Here is a 6000-nt window from a genome sequence, read left to right on the forward strand (position 1 = left end):
GCTGGTCCAGAAAGAAGTCTGTCTGAAGCACTACAGCAGCTTGTGCCTGCAGTTTCCTGGGTCCCCAGAGGCTGAACGTGGGTACCCACCCAAAGCACTCGTCAAGCCTATAGCAAGCAAGTGATCTAGCTCACTAAATCTCTCATCACTGCATCGGTCAGGCATCAAACCTTGGGGGATTGAAAGGGGTCGCCTTGTCTAAGGTGTCTATTACATCAACTTGATCAGGATGTTTCCATTACAATACCAATATGTAGTGGTGCCCGCCAGCTGTGCGGACATTGGTTACCTGCATGAAGTATGTCAGCGCTGATATTTTTGTTTCCAAGAATGTGAAGATCTGTCCTATCATAAGCACAGCTCTTTTAGAACAACTTTTCAGTTTCCCATGTAAATTGGTTTATTTTAAAAGAAATCAAATCATGAAGCAACTGTTCCTCAAAGCTGAAGCAGCAGTTGCTCATGTCTCCGGAGTAGCTGCTTAGAGTATAGTAATGGGGAGGAGAGAGAGCCCACTCGTGCAGCTCAGCGAGCACCATCTGCAGACTAGGAAGAGAAGTGCAGCTATGCACCCTCCACGCCACCCAGCTGTCTGCAGCCCGCCCAACATGACAGGCAAGTTTCTTGGTGTGGTATGTAGGAGCGCTGCTGACCAGTCCCTGCCTATTTAATTCAAGAAGTCTTTTTCATACTTCTTAAGAGGAACTTTCAGTAATAAGCCGAATTTATTGCCATTACTTGTAGTTGACATGCCCCCTCCTCGCCTGTAATTTAGATAAAGCCTTTAGTTTTAGTTGAGAGCTGAGGAGTGCTTCAAAATTGGTAAGGACGCAACCACCTATCAAACACTGAGTAGACAATGTGTGCCTTTTGCTCTGTCTGTGGTCAGTACCATGTAATGACAAGGGGTTTTTGGGTGTCTTTTGGGTGACTAAGCGCCAGGATGCCCCTTGGTAATCAAAGGGAAGGTCCATTTATACAGGAGACCCTTCCCTCTTGTACCATTGAGTGACCACACTGTAGAGATAATATGCATCTCAGCAACATTTCTTGCCCCTTTGCTTCGAGATACATATTATTAAACACCTAGCTCCCATAGAGAGGGGATGATGCCTGACACACTGTGCTATTTGCTTCCAGTGCAATCACGATTTTCTCAGTTCTCCCAGATAGGACAGACCAAAGTGGGGAGAATGTGAGGCATATAGTAAAAAGAAGTGCAACAGCAATTTTTCTGTAACTCTTTCAGTGTGTCTCACGAAGTCATGAGAGAACCAGCCCTGCTTGTATTCTGCTGCAATATATACACGTATCGCAAGGAGGTTGGGTGTCACTTGAGTTTCCCAAAATCCTACTGATTTGTTTTTGGTGAAGCACTTTATACCATACTTGTGTGTTTTAAGTGCTGTTGGTAGTAGGTCTTACTCTTATCCAAAGTAATTGTACGCAAGCGGCCGTTAAAGGATTGGCTTGCTGAGAAAGCAATGTTGGGACTCAAAAATGTGACCTGAAAATCACTGAGCCCTTTACCCAGCCATTAATACGTAGGTGGTACTGCCCTGTCATACAACCCCTATCCATTACGGGCTCCTCCACACTGAAGCACAACCATCCATCTGCTAGAAAAAGTTGGGGTAAAGTGTCTGAAACAAATCAAAAATGTGTTCACCAATAGTTCCAGATCCTCATATAACACAGCCACAGCAACTGTGTATCTAGTGGGAGGAGACTTAAACATGTATTACCTGAGCATAGGGGAAACCACCATATTGAACTGACAACCCACTACAAACCACCAAAACACAAAATGTTTTTAGGACCATTTCAATTTCATTTACTTAAATCAAGCCACACCACGCCTGTCTTTATAGATTATCCAGTATTTGGGTATCTTTCATAGATTCACATACCTGAATAATTCCCCGTCATCGAGATGGGAGTCCCACAGTACAATAAACAAGCAGTATTCCAGAACTGCCATCGGCTACAATGGCCCTGAGCCATGTTATCATAACCTTTCTATGTCCTTTTTCAAAAAAGGACCAAAAGCTGAAAGGGGCCAATCAGTGAATTAGCACCCTCTAGAACTTTCCCAGCAGAGGCAGTTTCCCTCAGATTTTCACAGCACGTCGTGTGTTAAGGGAGTCTCCCTGAGCTCTGCTCAGTTTTTGTTCTACCTTTCAGGTTTATCTCATCAAAACTCTGTCATTATGTCTGACAAAATAGGACTCTTTAAGTCTTGCAGGACCTGTGGCACGAAGAGGGTCGGCGTTGATGATCCTCACAAAGACTGCATCTATTGCCTCCATCCATCCCATGAGGTAAAGCAGTTTAAAATCTGTTGTACTTTCTCTAGCAAGACCTTGAGAGACAGAGAATGAAGATTGCTTTTGTGGTTGCAGTCCACCAAGCACCAAAAGTCGTATGATGAAGACAATGATGGATCGCCCAGATCTCACATAAGATCCAGGTCTGAGGAAAAAGGCTCTGGAGAGGGCAGGAAACACCTTAAACCGTCTCCAGATAGCAAGGGTTCAAGTAAGGAGAAGCCTTCTAAAGTCTCCTTTGAACCTTCTACCTCTGTCTCTTCTACCCTTCTGAGGAAAGAGAAGAAACACAGAGCGTCTTCAGCTGATCCTGGTAAGGTCAGGATTGAAAAATTCCCGTCGTCGAAGACACCGTCGATGACATCCTCTGGATCTTCGACGACTGCGAGTTTTACCATCACGTCGTCGGCCCAGTCTACTTCTGTCACAGCGCCGACCATGTCTATTTCTGGACCCATTAGTAGTAATGGGGTAACCCTGTGTCCCTCAGAACATGGGTATATGTGATATGTATAGGAGTAGTTCTGTTGGAGGTGTTGCAATTCCTTTTGCACAATATAACTAATATATCATAAACTTATGAATCACAAACATTACAAACTATATGTGTGGTTTGTTGAAGATGGTTCAAATACACTTTTCAAGAACCAAATAAGGTAAATAGAACACAACACAGAAGGAAACATTGTTTTTTCTAAAATGACGATTGTATTGTAAGAATATATTTACATGTCAATTCATATGGCTGTCAATGAGGCAATACAATATCCGGTAATAACGTGAATAAAGTGCATAAAAAGTGACTTATGTTGAATGGTGAAAAAAGTGCTATACATATAATATACAAACAAATAGCAATTAGGTTGAACTGTCCATTCTTTTAAACATGAATCCTAGGACTCAATATGACTTTAGAGTAGGGTCAGGAAAGCTGCATGGACTAGCGTGACAGCAACACACATATAGTTTGTAATGTTTGTGATTTATAAGTTTATGATATATTAGTTATATTGAGCAAAAGGAATTGCAACGCCCCCGACAGAACATCTCCTATACATATTTCAGGACCCATACATTCAACAAAGATGTTGCCAACTCTGACGTCGTCTACGAATTCTCCGCCTTTACAAATGCTAAGAATTTCAATAAAACCAGCTAAGGCACCGCGACGTCTTCATCGACGCCAAGTCTTGCACGGACGATGAAGCTGTCTACGAAGGTTTCGTCGATGACAGTTCCATCTACGTCAATGCTGTCGACGGCGACTCCATCGACGACGACCCCCTTGTCGACGACGACCCCGCCGACGATGATCCCATCAACTACGAACCCATCGATGATGATCCCGACGACGATCTTACGGTCAACGACAGGTTTTTCAGCAACGGTTACCAGAAGTCCATTGACACCACCGTCGACGATAGTTAGAGTATCAAAAAAGTACTTCCATCCGGATATGTCAACCTATAGTAAGATTTCTTCATTACCTCCATCACATTTGTTGGACCTTCAGAAATCTGAAGAGGAGGATGATGGGATATACGGGGCAGCGCACAGTCCATCAGAGCTGCACATAAAATGCTAGGACTTTGATGATAATGAGTATGAAGACCAGCAGTACTACCAGCCATACCTGGCACCACCGTCTCACTATCACTATGAATATCATGAGCCTCGTCTTAGACAGATGGTCCATCTGCCTCCAAATTTAATCCAAGATCTGCAAACTATGCAAGAGGTTCCCAAATAATTACCGGCACAACTTCCTGAAAAACCCATTTCACCTGTGACACCTACAGTTCCACAGGAGATGCTTCCTGTTGACCATTCTTCTTCAGATGAAGAACATGAAGAGGGCAAGATCCCAGACCCATCTGTTGACCCCTGGGACAGTTATATTATCCCTACTCCATCACCTCTGTCACATCATCCAGCGGACTCTCCGCCAGAGGATATAGGTGGTTTCCACAACTTGATGGAGAGAGCTTCTAACAGATTTCATCTTCCCATGGAGGTTAAGCTTACAGAATGTTTCCTGTATGACTTTAAAGAGGAAACCAGAAAGTCAATGCGCACAATACCCATCATTGACTATGTTTGGCAAGAGGGGGTTAAAATAATGTCGACCGCAGCTTCAATACCGCCAGTACTAGCTCGCATTGAGAAAAAATACAGAGCCCCGGAAAACTCTCCTTCTTGTTTAACTGGGCATCCGAAGCCGGATTCTGTAATCTCACAGGCAGCACAAAGGAGGTCTAAAAAACCCTCTACCCCGATGTCCACTCCTCCTGATAAGGAAGGACGTAAACTTTATTTTATTGGAAAGTGCTTCTCCACGATGGCTGCAACCAATATCAAAGCAGCCAACGCTTTGGCCATCATTGGGCGCTACAACAGACAAATGTGGTGTGATATGGCTTCATTACTAGATCTTATTCTGGAAGACAGGCAACAGGAAGCCAGAAAGATCCTTGCAGAAGGAGAGCCAGCAGCTTCTGAAACTACTGATTGTGCTATGGACATAACCAATACGAGTTTTCGTCAACTAGCAGGGGCGGCTGTATTACATCGACATGGGTGGTTGAAGGCACCACATTTCGACCAGAGGTCTAATTTAAAGTTTTGATCATGGCTTATGATGGGGATGCCTTATTTGGAAAACACATAGATGATGCGCTTCTCTCTATCAAAAAAGGTACAGACACTGCCAAGTCCCTTGGTTCCCTTCAATACAGGAAGATTCCTTTCAGATGAGCTAAGGGTCATGTTTTTTTCACTTATAGAGGAATCTACCAAAGAACGCAGCAATATCAACCTTAACAGACACAGTACAGGCAATCCTACCAACCTGCTGCCAACCGTCAACCTACTACGGCTGGTTTCTCTCACCAAGGGGGCCGAAAAAGAACATCGTCCCAAGGCAAGGATAACGGAAGAAGGCAGTGATTTTATCAGGGTACCAGCCTCCCCTTCAATTTCCTTTCCCATGGGTGCAAAAATATCCAGTTTTCTCCAACATTGGGGGAGCATAACATCAGACCGTTGGGTTCTAGATCTGGTCACTTTCAGTCACACATTGGAATTCATACGAAAACCTCCAACTACACCCTCAGGGGAGCCCCTCCCCCTAGTCTTCAATTATTGCAGAAAGAAATAAAAACTATGCTCGTGAAAGGAGCCATAGAGAAAGTTGCAACTCTGCAGAGGTCAAGGTTTTTATTCCCGTTTTTTTTTTATCCTGAAAAAGTCAGGGGAATGGAGACCGATCTTAGATCTCAGAAAGTTAAACAAATTCCTAGGAAAGCAGACTTTCAGGATGATAACTTTAACCGTGATTCTACGACGTCTGAACAAAGGAGACTTCATGACCTCCCTCGATTTAGAAGACGCTTATTTCCACATCCTCATTCATAGAAAACATCAACAATTTCTCTGATTTGCAGTAGCTGGTACCCACTATCAATTCAAAGTTCTCCCATTTGGTCTTAAGTCGGCCCCCAGGATATTCACAAAATACCTGGCACCTGTGGCGGCAGCTTTACATTCCCAGGGTCATCAAGTATTCCCATACTTGGACGGCTGGCTGTTAAGAGCTCCTACGGCAAAATAAGCGTCCAAGACCACCAACGCTTGTTTACAACTGTTCAAAAAGTTAGGACTGACGGTCAACGTC

The sequence above is a fragment of the Triturus cristatus genome, chromosome 7 (assembly GCF_964204655.1).
Source record: "Triturus cristatus chromosome 7, aTriCri1.1, whole genome shotgun sequence".
In the NCBI taxonomy this organism is placed as follows: domain Eukaryota; kingdom Metazoa; phylum Chordata; class Amphibia; order Caudata; family Salamandridae; genus Triturus; species Triturus cristatus.